Source organism: Somniosus microcephalus, chromosome 13 (assembly GCF_052327205.1).
Source record: "Somniosus microcephalus isolate GS21.2 chromosome 13, FLI_Smic_1.0, whole genome shotgun sequence".
Taxonomy (NCBI): domain Eukaryota; kingdom Metazoa; phylum Chordata; class Chondrichthyes; order Squaliformes; family Somniosidae; genus Somniosus; species Somniosus microcephalus.
The window spans coordinates 144012966-144028703 of record NC_140999.1 but is presented as its reverse complement, the minus strand read 5'-3'; the positions used below and the strand labels follow the sequence as shown (position 1 = coordinate 144028703).

Here is a 15738-nt window from a genome sequence, read left to right as displayed (position 1 = left end):
AGTAATCACCTGATTGAATTTGTCAGCATGACATTTTTTTATGTGACTAAACTCCAAGAATAACATAGCATAACATAGATGCACATTTTTCCATTAATACAACAAACTCTAAAGTGAACACAAGCCAAAGTTCTCTTTCCTGACGCCGTACTTCCCCTGGGTGGCTAAACGTGCCTTTCTTTCTCCTGTTCTAGTGCTTCTGCTAGGTGTAACCTGAGGGCCAGTATTGCGAGAGATGGTTGGCTATTCTTGTACTGCAAAAGGCCCGTGAGACTGAGAGCGCCCTCCTTTCATGGCAGCTTGCTTCTGGCATGAAGTCACTATAGGCTGTATCTCTGGAACTTGTTTCTGGACAGCCTGGAATTTGCCTTTTGCATGCCAATGGTGTGGTGCTCTGAGGGGGAAGGCAGGAGTCTTGGCATGTGCTGCTTTGCTGAACAATGTCAGCCTCAGGCAGGTCTATTCCAGATGTGGCCAATGTACTGGACCCAGGATCAGTATCCCCACTGATTAGCAGGAGGCATAGTCTAATGGTAGCTCTCAGATCCTGAAAACTGTGAAAGACAGCTGTCTGCATCTTGGTCCCTATATTCTGGAGGCCATTACACAGGGTACTGTTTATTTGGTCCCCTGCAACCACCAGAGCTGCAGTCTGTGCTTCTGTGGATGAGGTGGCATGGATTTGTCCCTCAGCACTTCTTAAGTGGGGAGCTATATAGATTCCACTGAAGGGGACACCCACTCCATTGATGTCTACAACAAAGAAAAAACTTTGCTGATGCTGCAGCAAATGAGAGCTGTAGACTCGAGAGTCACTTCTGTCAGTTGCCACTCATCGTCGGAGGCTGACTTCAGAGCCTGCACATAAGTGTGATGTTCCTTTAACATCCTTCTTTTCAGGTGACTATCCATGAGTTCTGAGTTCCACAACTTCAAAGCCATGGGAAGCTTTCTTCTTGCTCTCCACTCGGAAGGTGGTACATCTTCACCCACTCCCCTCTGGCCCCCTTATGCTCTGTGAGTCACCCAGTGCCACATCCTGACTTCCATCACATACTTCCTGCCTAGTGAAAGTATCTGAACTGGTGCGTGGGAGTGAAAAAGCAAGTGATACAGGGGCCAAGATCGAGGGGGCTGTGGCAAGCAAATACAGGGCAGAATGGTGGTCCAGGATGACATCCAGTGATCGTGGGTGATCTTTACCTTCACTTCGTCTCCTACTTCAGCATCATCCTCCTTGGCTAAGTCATCCTCATAGTCAATGAGAAAGAAGTTCTGTCTCTCTTCCTCAACATCATCATCATCTTCTTCCTCCTTTTCCTCATTCTCCATACCCACCCCCATTGTTGTTGCTTCACAGGGGTGCCATGGTGACTATGTAGCGAGTAACTTGTTGCCAAGTGTCCCTGATTTCAACATCTCCCACAGCTAGAGCAGAGTGCATCCCAATCAACTCCACAGTTTGTTTGTCGTAGAAAGTGAGGTCCTTAATATTGAGGATGCCTCCTCTGGTCCCTGCCTCTTATGGACATCAGTCAAGAAATTGGATTTGTGCTGGAAACTGATGCGAAGTGGACGGCATGCATGCCCAAAGACATCGGCCCATGGCTCACTCCAAATTGTCCTCGTCTACATAAAATTGGTGAGTCGTGGACACCAATTGGGTGTCCCAATGCTGCTGTCTGGTTGGTGCCCTAGAAAATTTGTCTGGCTCTAATATGGAGGTGAATGGGAGTAGGGTGGGGGGAGGTGAACGGGAGTGGGGTTAGTGAGCGTAGCCCAGCAACATCTCACAGTATTGCTGTGGAACCATGAGGAGATCTCCTGCTTCTCCTGGATGCACATTCAATATGTAACAAAACATCGACCTCCCTTTTTGTCAGCAGCCTCCAAAGGCTTTGTAAGGATGGCTGGGTCAGTTGCAGACTAAACTTGTAGCACTGAACTGCAGTTCTGGGCCTGAGAGAGTTGGCACTCCATGCCTGTGTCACTTCCCTCCACAAGGCACAAGACATTTTGAGACTTTATCCCATAGTTAATGCTATGCTTACTATATAAGCAGCAAATGGGGAAAAAAGCAAATACAGCGCAAAAGTGATTTTATTGTTTCTATCCACTGAACAAATCACTTTATTTTTCCTGTTTGTTCTCTCTAATTGGTACACTGTAACATTTCCATATTGAATTATCATTGGCCCGCAGGCATCTGTAAGGAATACCTATTATGTTCACATGTGATCACATGCTGAGTTGTCATTGGCCTGCAGGCATCTGTAAGGACTACTATTGTTTTGAAGACCCAGGCTAGGGGTCCTAACGCCATGCTTTTCCCCACTGTGCTGCTATGAGTAAGATCAGACCTAATGCTTAATAAAAGAGTTAAACTGTAATACTCCGTTGTCCTGCAAGTTATTATTTTTGTACAAAGTGTGCAAAACAAGACAGGTACACAATGCTGTACCAATGCCCAAACCACATGAGTGCAAAGCATCGGCGACCTGGCAGAGCAATGAAATATTGATTTTTAACTTGTTCCGTAATATACCTTTGGAGAAAATAGGTTCTTTTGTGCAGTGTTCAAATTTCCCATCTAACAGCACAGTCAATCCGCACTGGTGGCACAAGAGTAGAAAACAGGATCTGTGAAATGTTATATTTTGTGCTTTTTTGGAGATTTATCGGGCTAGAATTAATAGATTAGCAATCCGAGTGGGTAATTTCAAATGCTGACAACAGACATCAGGGAATTCGGGCCTGGGGATCAGCAGGCCCTGCAGGATTGGACAGAAAATTCTGTGGGGCCTGCTGCCCTCCATGCCCAATTCTCGGCATGTGTTCTCAGAGTGTGAAGCTCTGTATCGGGAGTGCAAATTCATAAACTCCACACTATAGTTGCCCAACCCACAGTGCAGATATTGGTAAATTTAGTCCATTTGCAACTTCATGCAGTTTTATGTCCCCCATATAGAATAGCTTATGCAGCGGTGTGACTGACTAATAGGGTTTTTACTGAAGTGGCAATCGTAACATGGAGTGAGCCTTTGGCTTGGTGGTAACATTCCCGCCTCTGGCTCAAAAGGTGCAGTGTTCAAACCCTCACTCCAGACAGTCACGGCAAGTGGAAACCAAAGCTCAGCTCCAGCAACATCCAGCAGGGATACGCGTATCTGGTGGATGTGGGTAAACCCCTCTCATCGTAAGGGTTGTGGGAGCCCATAAAACCCTTCCGCCATATAGGACAAACCACCTAATATAAAGATGGTTACAGCCATGGAAGGAACATTCACATTGTGGCCTGTCAGACTGTTAATCAGCTTATGAATCCTTCCACTACTTCAACACTATTCTCCATGGGAAGAGTGTGAAGATACGAAAACAACAACATCCACAAAATAAGGACTAACGTATTAAATGCAGTGGAAATGAGTGACTCCAAAACACAAACAGAGTCTCTCAGCAGGTTTCAGCTTTATTTGTTCTCCTTTCATACAGTCATGCTGCCTTTGGAACTCGTATTTTGCCAAGATTTTCAGCACGCTATTAACAAAAGGTCAAAATAAAGCTGTCAATAAGGCTGGTACTCGGGTGAGTGAGAGCAACTCCAGGTGGAAGTCCACTGAAGCCTATTCAGCCCCTGATTTAACAAGCCAAAATAACGCAAGCACTTTAAGCTAACTGACTGTGTGCAAGGCTCATTAAACTATCAGAATTTATTCTATTTAAAGCAAAACCCCTTGATGCAGCTGGAGCATCTGAACAGCATTGTAATCATTAAGTGCCTGCTTCAAATGGACATTTTAAGGGAGGTCTGTGAGTAAATTACAGCTTTTCCCCAGGGTGACTCTCTCCTCCTATTATGCCCACACTTTGGCCGGAATTTTCCTTACTTTGGTGGGTCCAGTGTGGCCGGTGTCCATGGTGGGTCCTGATCCCGCTGCTGGTTCCATCCCGCTGTGCAAAATGAACTTACCTTAATGGGGCCTATTAAGCCCACCCAGCGCGTTACCCGGCCCAATTAGATGGAGCGTATCTGGTGACGTCATCCACAACGCATTTTAAGTCGAGATCCTTAAAGGGACCCTGGCCACATTAAATTTAAAGTTTAATCTAACATAGTGGGTGTTGAATCTTTACTATACAACAATATAATAAAAGTTATATAAGTGACAAAGAAATATTTAAATAATATTTGGCCGTATTTTCCAATCAGAGGCTTCCCGCGTGCGGAGGCCGCCAATCTGGAAAAAATCCAAGCACTTACCTGAGGGCTCCCGAGGTGCGTATAGTTCCGATGCTGGGCCTCTCCAACTCCAAGTGCACAGGGCCTTCATATCCCAGGGGCGCATGTGGTTCGCAAGCATCCCTGTGATCACGTGGGCCATGGGGAGCCAATCAAAGAAGGTAATCTCCCTTCTTACACTTGACAGGTAGAGCTGTCAAATATATGAATGGAGATCACCCCAAAAACACTTTAAAACATTAAATAAAAGTTTAAAAAAAAATCACATTTTTAAAATGAGATGAAATTACAATAAATGAAATACTTTAAACAAAAATTTAATTTTTTGAAAAAAATAATTAAAGTTTTTTACAGGGCTAAAAATAAACTTACCTTTTTTTAAAGTATTTTTAAATGATAAATGAGTGAAAAGAAAAATTATTTTTACTTTTTTCAGCTCTTATCCTGGTAAAAGCAGGCCTTACACCTGCTTTTACCAGGCGTAAGAATTCTAAGAGTTTTCTGCAGGCGGAGATTCTCCAGAAAGCAGAACTATCCACCAGCAGAGGCCCTTCTCCAGGGCAGGCATCCAATCTGTCAAGAGCATTCTTGACAGATCGGAAATGCTGGTTTTCAGCGGGTGTGTACACAGTGCGTAGGGATCAGAATATCTGGCCCACTATCATTACGTAATATCACTCCATCCACAAATATGATCAAGAACATCATTTAAAAAGTACATTAATTGGGAAGTTATTGGTGCTTTAGGCACAAATCTATAGACTTTTGTATCAGCAACTGGTACAAATAAAAGATGTGTGCATATAGATAATGCATAAAATTAAGCAGAGTTTAAATGTAATTGTAAAGGGGTGGATTTACAATCATATGCAAGTTCAGCAGAAGAGCTGCGGAATCCCTGACAAACAGTGTAAGTGGTGCTAACAATGTGTTCCTGGGATTTCTGCAGCTCTTCCATTGAAGTTAACAATGGGCAAGTGAGAGAACCTCCGCAGAAATTCACCTTAAAGTCTCAGACTGAAAAATTAAATTAATCATATTCAGGGATTGAAAGCAAATTGAACCAATGGAATGAGTGATGAGAATGAAATTGTTACTGTTGATGACTTGATTTAATGTGTAACTAGACAATCACAGTATATTGTAAGAAAAACCTGACCAGGAACAACACAAACATTTATTTAAATGGTATATATCATTTTCTATAGTGCAGATCAATTCACTGCAATTACTGTTCAGTTGGAAGGCAACAGCTGAGAATATCCAGTTAAAAATGTATTTCCCTCACCATTTACTTCCCTTCAGGAATTTCTGAATTAACATTTACCAGTAGCTTTTCAAGTAGAACAGAATCTCCAACAATCTGTTAGCTGATGTAATCAACACATTTTAATTTTGGTTTGTTATCCATGCAGCCAACTAATCAGCTGGAGCAATGGCCACGGAACTCACGCCTCAGGTTGACAGACATGGTTCCTGAGCTGCGTGAATCCAGTGGCCATGCAGGGAAATTTAAAAAGTAGGGGGAAAGCTCTTAAGTGTCTGTAAAGTACCTCATAATGATTTCAATTGGGTCCCTTGCTGCTACAGGTTGGGTCAGCTCCAGGATGACAGATGCACCTACGGGAAAGGCGCGTGAGAGTGAGTTGACAGTAGGTTCCCAATCCGCTGTCAAAAAATACAACTTTCCCATCTGACCCGCCACCGATTGCGCCTGCTACCTCCATGGAAAATTCATCCCTTTATTTCTGGCATTCCTGATGCTTGGCTTACACATGCCAATCCATCAGTGTCATTATTATGTCCAAGAGCAGTTTTTTGCTCCCAAATAGTGTTGCAGCTTTAAGGGCAGTCAGCATCCCTTTACTAGCTGCTGGTATCCAATCATCCAGTCACAGACCTAGTTACTTTCAGCGATTTATACCCAACCAAACCTAAGCCTTCTGCAATCAATAGGCACTGCAAGACGTGCTGTGCACAGTTTCCTCTCACATTGCACATTTGATTTGTTTTATTTTCTTTAAGCTTGTTTTTTATTCATCTTTTCTTAAGTTTTGATATAGATTATTGATTCTGTGCTGTTTTCCCCTGAAGTAGTAAATATGTGTTAAAGACTAGAATCTCGATAATACAGACCTTCCTGCTGACTAGCTGCTCATTTTTAATGAATCGTTGCCTTCAATCACATATCTGAAATGAATGTGGATAGCTCATTATAAATGTTGCTTACATCTCATGAACCAGCCCATGTGTATAGGTTAAATTCTATTTAGCTGGACAGTTAATTCATGGGGAGAAATCCAGCTCACGGCCATCCTTTATGTGCCTGAAAAATGGTTGGCTAGCAGTTGAAAATCAGGGGCCACCTCGGCTGCCTCATTGACGCCCAAGGCCCACCTGATGCCATATTCAGGCGGGCCTGATCAGCTCGTCTGCCTGAAACAGGTGTAAGGCTGCTTATGTAAGCAAATTGGGGTCTTTTGCTGATAGTAGTACCACGATTGCAAAATTCAGATGCAAGTGAGCAGAGCATGCACAGTGGCAGGAGTTGAGCGGCCTAACCAGTGGTCCTTCAAGGGACTGCTGGAGGCCACTCAAAAAAAGGCTCAGAATATGATGAGTTTTTATTTTTGTGGGCCCTGGTGAAGCAGGAGTGCAACCTGGTGCCTGGCCATTCATGTCCCTCCCTGAGATTGCCTCCCTGGCCCCGCAGAACTAATCTGCCAGTTGGCTGAGCATGGGAGCCGGCTGGTTTCCCACCCTCTCTGACCAGCGAGCAGCAGAGGGACACCCGTTCCACGCCTGCAACGCACCAGCGGCATTTAAATGAGGACCGAAGCTGAATTTGGCTTAGGTCCTCAGGCTGGCACACATTTTGGGCACAAGTCGAATTTCTGTCCACCATCTAATTATTTTTTTGATTTGGACAAAAAGGTTATGTGACGGTGATAATGTATTGTTAAAGGATTGTTATACTTTCCCAATAATTCTTGCAAGCGTCAGCTTACTCCACTGCACTAGGATCAAAATGGGCAACAAAAGGTGCTTTCACATTTAAAATCACAGCCGAAACATTCAATTCTTTCACCATTGACTGCTGTTACTGTAAAGTTGACAACTTGCTTCATTCCGGCAGCAGTGTGTTGACTCAGATTCTCATGGATTTAAGGAGTTGCTGTCAGAATACTAACTTCAGACTGAGATATAAAAGGAAGAGAGCTGCACGATATATGTAGCTAAAAAAGAAAGGTAATTGAAGCACAACAGAAAATGCTGGAATTACACAGCATCAAAAAAGAGAATAGGTAGATTCATCGTGCAGATGGAGATCCTGATCCAGAAATCATTACTGAAGCAACCAGTAACTTGACAAGGAAATGCAAGGATATTTCACATGAATCTGGACTTTCAATCCTTATACAATCTGTACCTTTGCAAAAATAAAGAAAAATATTGGAGCAGTGATGAGATAGTGGCCCCAGCAGGAAAAGGAAATGTTAGGGACATGTATTTTTTGGCAAAAACGAAGTTACTTGCTCCTGGCACTGATATAACCCACAATGACTGGCTCCATCAGTGCCAACACTGGCATAGCATCATATATAAAGAGCTGATACAATGACTGCTGCATTTTGGTCAGCAACTGTTCTTCCTTCCAATTACAGCTGTGGTGGACAATATCTAGCCACATTTGGGAACTATTGCTATTCCAGAGGAATAAAAGCAGCTAGCTGAAATCGGCAACACTGCTGAGTACATTGAGAACGTATGACTGATGTTGACATCTGTTAACCTGATTTCAGGTAAAATGCTCCTGAAACAGTAGACAATGATAAAGGTGAGGTGTAGGATTCACAAAATTGGAACTTATATTAATAAGGGTCAAATGGCAGAAGAGGCCGTGATTTTAAAGGCTGTTTTAAAAGGAGCCCAGAAAAAGGGGCATACAAAATGGCCGCCATACCATGTGACCAGCTTATTGGGACACTTTAAAATGGTTCCTGCGCAACCTCAGACAGATTTGTGGATTCAACCCACAGTAAGTTCTGGAAGCCGTTTCGGAGAGAACGAAACCAGACCCACACGTATGCATATGGATTAGATGCAGATCTAGTCAAGATCGGCCTGGAGACAGAGGCCATCAAAATATTGCTCCAGACAAAAGGGGACAATTTCATATTCATGAGAACAGCACCCAGGACTAGATAACGAGATCAGCAGGCCATTAAAAACAATGGAGGTAATTCCAGACCAGAGATGGGCCTGTTACCAGCCGTTTAAGACATCTTAAAATATAATGGCTACCCCACTGTGCTCGCAGCCCGCCAAAAATAAAACAAAGACTAACCTGATTTTGGGCAGGAAGTGAAGCCTCTGGAAGAAAGGTATATCTGGAGAGACTTTTCGGCAGTTGGGGCAAGCTTGGAGAGGTACACACAGCAGCAAGCTCTCGGGACAGTCAGACACGCTGGGTTGGAGAGCTGGAAACACGCAGCTTGAATCCAGACACCCAGAAGAAGAAGCAGGCACTCGCAGGAGGAAGAAGAAAGCCAACATCGAGAAGGCCGTCTCGAAACCGGCGTTCCGCCCCGGGGAAGCACATCGGGAGATCATTGACCATCCCCGGGCCATTGCCGGAACGAGAGGCCATCGACCCAGCTTGGGAGAAGAAACAAAAAATAAAGGTCCCAAGCGAAGAAACCTTCCAGCCACCCCGGCTCGGGAGAAGAGAGAAAAGGAACCTGAACAAGCGATGGGAGCCAGCCCAAGGCTCCTCTAACCAGAGTCGAGCCGACGATCCTCGACCCCGCCGACATCTAGGCCCGCCAGTGTCCAGCCGCTCCGACCCCCACCTCAGGAGAGAGGGATGGCGCAGCTCACAGGGGCTCCATGATCCACATGGAGACGAAACGCCTGAAAGGACCAAACACAGACTCGATTTCAAAACCTTGCACTTCCTAGTGGGATTGGTGAGCATGTTTCTGGCCCTTCACAATCAGAACTAGATAGGTTTAATAAGGGGGTGGATTTAAGGGTACAATTAACATGAGTTGTTGTCCCTCGATGTTCCGTGTGTTTCCTTATTTCATGATGATCTTTGTAGAGTATAAGATGCCTGTATTTGCTTTAGTTAATACTGTGTCATTATAATTTGTTTGTGTGTTTTTCCCTCCCATGTACTCCCTCATCTGCTTGCATTTGATTTGATAATTTTCCTTATGCAATAAAATTTAATTTTGTTTCATCAAACTTGGTCTACAAGAGTTTTCTCTGCATTGTAGTTCCTGCGCCTAAGTCCAGAGTATAGAATCTAAGGGGTGAGTGGGTCAAACCACTCAAGGTTTTACTGTGCAAGAGAGAGAGGCCTCTAGAGAGAGAAACCTCAGGGAAACCTCTCGAGGAAAACCCCTTACAGAAAATGGCGACCGCGGCAGGACTCTGGCAGCAGGATTGCAATGTAGTAGATCCAAGTTTGAATGGTCGAAATGCAATGGATGAGAGGATAGCGGATTATGTCTTTGGCAAGGTAAATCTCACTAAACAGTGGATTTCCGATCTCTTGCTGGATGGGCGTCCGGTGGACGCAGCCATCAGGTGGACAGAGAGCAAAGAGCTTAAGAAGTCAGTGGAAAAGGCAGTGTGGCTGATGTGTTACAAGAAGCAGGTCCAGATTTTGGACCGGGTCGTTGCAGCACAGGCAGCCAAGATCACAACCCAGGCAGCAGAGATAGAGGAAAAGGCCATGGGTGGGGAAAAACTCATCACAGCGCTTCACGCGCTGAATCAGGAACGCCAAGTGGTAGCTAGTCAACATCAGGCTAGGATAGAGTACCTGGAGTGCCAGGTTGCTGAGGCAAAGATTAATGAAACGAGGATACGGGAGAAAAGCGCCCGCCTCGCACAACAGCTAAGAGCGCAGGAGGAGAGAGTAGTGGAGGTTAAGGCAGCTTACAAGCTAGCCCTCGAGCACGGGTTTGAGAGCACAGACCACGGACCCTGCCAAAAGACCATAGAGGACCTAAGAACGGCCCTGGTTAAGGCAAGAGGCATGGTGTGTCTCGTCAGCCCGAAAGCCAGTCACATGGACTTTTTAAAGGAATCAAAACAGCCGATTCCAGCTGAGGTAATTGTGGTACCAGCCACCGAGCCCTCAGCTCCGCCGAGCTATAGTGAGACTTGGTCGGAAAAGGAGGGGGTAGCGAAAGAGAGGTAGCCGAGGTGGAGTGTGTGGAAGAACCACTGGTCGAAAAGCCGGGACCGGCACCGATGTGTCCCGCTCGGCACCAGAGGTTCGGTCCCAACGCTGCCGATGGTAGTGTCGGACCCCACCAGAACCAGCTCGTGGTGCCCTACGCTGGCCCGCAATTAAGGTCCATGGTGAGCCACCTCACACGACTCACAGTGAAGGGAGATCCCTCGATTCATTTCAGGGAGATAGAGGAAACAGCAGCAATCAATTACTGTGATGATGAGGAACAGGTGAAACTGTTGCTTTTCTCCCTGGATTCCACAATCCTTCAGTGCCTCTCAGAGGATGGTAAGAGGGGACGGAAAGGGTATGCGGATCTCAGGGAGGAAGTTTTAGAAGTAATGGGAGTGGACGACGGTAGTCCGTTCGACCTTGTAGAAGGGACCATGCAGTTATCTGGAGAACCCCCACGGGTTTTTGCAGAAAGGCTGTGGCTAGTATATCGATGCAGCTGTCCGGGTATGCCTGAATGGGCTTTAATGAGCAATGAACAGCGGGTTCATTGGGTCCGTTGTTTGGTTACCAACAGCTTGCAAGAGATACGGGCCCTAGCCAGGTCATGGTTTGATCCCCAAGGTCCCGGTGTCACGGAAGAGACGGTACTCCGTCAGTTAAATGTGGCATACAAGAATTGTAGAGGTCAGGAAACACCACCCCAGAAGGGAAAGGTGCATGAGGCAAAACCCGCAGCCCCAAGTCAGAAGGAGTGGCGTCAGGAGGGGAATCGCCCTGTCCAAGCCAAGCTCAATTGCTACGGGTGTGGGAAGGATGGACATTGGCGCAAGGACTGTAGAAATCCGTGGAAGGATAATAAAGGGAGATTTCCCGCAGCCCAAGCCCAAGCCCAGACCGCCGCCCCAGCAACAGCCCAAACCCAAGCCGTAGCTCCTGCCCCAGCACAAGGAGTCGGTGTAGTTATGGATCCCGCTGTGATAGAATCAATCATAGAGACAATGTGGTCTCTGATGATTTCGCAGGGGAAGATAGCCATGACCACTGGTCTTATCGTTCCCGAAACCCCGATCGCTGTGCCCAAATGACTAGAGCCAGCGCAGCCTGTCGACCTGTGTCCTCTAGAAAGACACGCACAGGAAGGGACCTCCTATAAAATGGAGGAATACCTGCGGTGTCAGGTTGCGGAGGCTAAGTTAGTTGAGCAGGCTTTAAGGGAGGAGAATGCTAGGTTAACAGCGAGGGCTGGCAGTTTAGAGGGTCAGCTAAGGGCTTGTAAATGGTTTCACATCAATCAGTGCAAACTGTTTAAACCGGGTGCTAGAACATCAGCAACCGAAGCCAGGTCTGAGGATAAAGATCCTCAGCCTGAGGCGCGCGATGAGTCACAGACCACACAAGCTGGCGTTGTAGCCTGCTTGGGAGGAGAAGAGGTCCCGCCCACCTGGGGGGAGGTTTCTCCGATGGCCTGGGACTCGGATGAGGAGGGACCCGAACAACAAGGTCCCGCCCTCGACACAATTCTGGAAGAGGTGGAGTATGAGGACGGAGATCCCGCCCACGACTCGAGCGTGGGGGAGGTAGAAATTGGGGGCAGAGATTCTCCACCTGTAGGGACAGGTGAGGAGGAGCCGTCTGCCACAGGCCCAATTCCCAAAGGGGCGGAGCCTGAGGGGAGGGAGCCGAAGCCTACAGTCGTGGAAGAGCCACGGGCTGTGAGAGCTGAAGTCCCACCCGATGGTCCACTCGCCAAGGGAGCCTGCCCAAATCCCAAAGGGGCGGAGCCGGATGGAAGGGAGCCAAAGCCTACAGTCGTGGAAGAGCCACGGGCTGTGAGAGCTAAGGTCCCACCCGAAGGCCCACTCGCTAAGGGAGCCACGCCCAAAGTACCTTTTCGCAGGTCGACTCGAACGCCTCAGCCTGTAAAACCTTGGCCCGATTCCCCCGCTCCCAATAGACGCCGACTTCAGAAATCCTTGAAAACACACAGTCCCCGTTTAGCAGCAAAAGGCTGCGGGGAACTGTAGTGTATGTAACCTGTACTACCTTAAGAGGATACCTTAAGGTGATGGACTACTTTTTGATGGCTCCTGTACATTGTATACCGGTATATAAACCCTGCGGAGCAAAGTGTACCTCAGTTCCGCCCTGACCCTCAATCACTAAAGACCTGTTGACTTACTTCTGTAGTCTGTGTCCTGTTATTCAGTATAACTGCATTTGTAAACACAGACTCAACAGTGGCGACGAGTCTGATCTTACCTAGCGGCAGTTTTGCATCCAAGGAAGCTTCGTCCTCAGAAACGGGTGTCGAAAAAGGGCATCCGCCCTCAACATCCTGCTGGGCACTGCATCGCATGGGAGGCCATCGGGAACCTGGGTTGGTTTTCTGGCCACGAAGTTCAACATCAGTGATCATCCCTTCTACGACAGCGGCGGGTAAGCCCGATCGAGCGGCACGGGGGGGGAAGTCGGCCGAGTTGTCAGTGGGAGAAGGGGAGGGAAAACGACGAAAAGGGCGGAGAACACGACCGCAGCCGGTGTCAGGGGCCGGACTGCAATCGGGGCAGAGACGCGCAGCAGCCAGAAAAGCGTTTATGGCCACAAGGACCGCGGGAGCGGCGGGGCAACAAGAGCAGCAGCGCAAGGAAAATAAAGGACCGCTGGGAGGCGTGGACGGCAACAGCGCGGGAATCGCCATCTTGAGTCGGCGGGGGAAGAAGACAAGTGCGGGAAAAGCCGCCAAGCGTGGGAAAAGCCGCCATCTTAAATTTAAAAAATTTAAAAAGTCATCATATTAAATAATATCCGAAGGGAAAGGAGAAACTCAGCAAGGATGCCAAAAACGGGTAACATCACTGCTTTTGATAATGATGTGGAAGATTGGGCCACTTATGTGGAACGCATCGAAGTTTACTGTGCAACGAATGAGGTACAGGATGATAAGAAAGCACTAACCCTATTAAACTCGATGGGTGCGAAGACGTACGGGTTATTAAGGAACCTTGTAACCCCAGACAAACCGGTAGGGAAGAGTTTCGCGGATATTGTTACGATCCTGCAAGAGCATTTAAACCCCACGCCACTGCTGATAGCGGAACGATTTAAATTCTACAAAAGAATTCAACTTAAAGAAGAAAGCAACGCTGAATTCCTAACAGAACTGCGCAAGTTATCAAAGTACTGCCAGTTCGGAACAGGACTAGCAGACGCACTGAGAGATAAGTTTGTGTGTGGGCTCCTAAGGGAAGGAACCCAGAAGCGACTGCTGGAGGAAAAGGATCTTACGCTGGACAAAGCTTTCAGCATTGCAGCATCCCACAAGGCAGCAGCACGGGGTGCTGCAGAGATACAGCAAAGGCCACTGGAATTCAGCACCAATGAAATGGCATTGGGCGCAGTAAAGTGCTATCGTTGCGGAAGGACAACGCATGACCAGAACCAGTGCTGGTTCAAAGACAAAGAATGCAGGCAATGTGGCAAACTTGGTCACATAGCGAGAGTATGCCGGTCAGGAAAGAAGACCAGCAGCAAAAAGTCACCGCAGGAGAAGTACAAAAAAGTACACAAGGTGACAGAGAACAGTTCGGATGAACAGAAGACGGATTCAGACTCCAGCAGTAAGGAACTGGGTTGTCTGAAAATACATAATGTGGGTAACACAGCAGACCACCAAACTATCTGGGTCATGCTCTGGATAGCAGGAGTCCAAGTGAAGATGGAATTGGACACAGGGTCGGCATTAACGGTCATGAATAAGCAAGATTACAAAAGGTTATTCTCGCACATTCCCCTGAGGGATACGGAGATTGTATTGAAAACATACACGGGGCAAATAGTATACCCCAAAGGAAAGATAAAAGTAAATGTGGTCTACAATGGTAAAGAAAGTCAGAAAATGGACTTGTATGTGTTACCTGATGGAGGTCCGCCACTACTGGGACGGGAATGGATCCGGAGAATAAATGTGGACTGGCATTCCATACAAGCACTGACTATGGATGCCTGTAAGGAAGGCGACGTCAAACTTAAACGACTGTCCAAAATCTTAGATGATGCTAAGGAGGTGTTCCAACAGGGACTTGGAACACTGAAAGGAATTACGGCAACCATCAAGGTTGAAGAACATGCAAACCCAAAATTTGTCAAAGCCAGACCGGTGCCTTATGCGATACGACCTGCTGTGGAAGCAGAGCTGGAAGGGCTAGAACGTTCAGGGGTACTGTCCAAGGTGGACTGGAGCGAATGGGCTACACCCATTGTTCCTGTCATGAAGTGTTCATTGAGCAACAAGCCGGGGGAACCTGGGAATATTCGCATCTGTGGCGATTTCAAGATCACTGTTAATCCAGTTCTTCACACGGTGCAATATCCGCTTCCGCGGATTGAAGATATCTTCGCTTCGCTGTCTGGCGGGAAACACTTCACCAAGATAGACCTGGCGCAGGTGTACCTACAGATGGAAGTTGATGAAGCGTCACGTCAGTATCTCACGATCAACACACATAAGGGCTTATATCGGTATAATAGGCTAGTTTTTGGAGTGGCATCGGCTCCAGCGATTTGGCAAAGGGCCATGGAGCAGGTATTGCAGGGAATCCCAGGCACACAATGCTACCTGGATGACATCCTGATTACAGGAGATAACGATAAGGATCACCTCGCGAATTTGGAGCAGGTGCTCATCAGATTGAAAGAATATGGGCTAAGAGCTAATCGCCAGAAATGCGAGTTCTTTCAAAAGCGAATCTCGTACTGCGGCCACGTCATTGACCAGGAGGGGCTCCATAAGTCACCTGACAAAATCGAAGCTGTTGTCAAAGCTCCAGCACCGGAAAATGTATCCCAGTTGAGGTCGTTCCTCGGGTTGGTTAACTATTACCACAAGTTTCTTCCAAATTTATCCACAGTGTTACACCCGCTAAACACTCTTTTGCAAATGGGTATACCATGGAAGTGGAGCGATGATTGTAAGCGGGCTTTTCAAAAGAGCAAGGCACTGATCACCTCTAAGGAAGTGTTGGCTCACTTTAACCCAACGCTGCCTATTCGCTTAGCTTGTGATGCTTCTCCATATGGTATCGGGGCAGTGCTCTCACATAAGTTACCAGATGGCTCGGAAAGGCCAGTCGCTTTCGCATCCAGATCATTGACCTCCGCTGAGCGCAACTATGCTCAGATAGATAGGGAGGCTCTCAGCCTCGTGTGGGGAGTTAAGAAATTTAACCATTACCTGCAAGGCCAAAAGTTTACGCTGCTGACAGATCACCAGCCGTTGGTTTCCATTTTCAACCCT

At 47.0% G+C, this 15738-nt stretch overlaps 1 pseudogene; it reads right to left on the bottom strand.

Moving 5' to 3' along the window:
• Positions 1-202: 202 nt before the first annotated feature.
• Positions 203-15738, bottom strand: part of LOC147108632 (uncharacterized) — a 102381-nt pseudogene continuing 86845 nt past the window's right edge.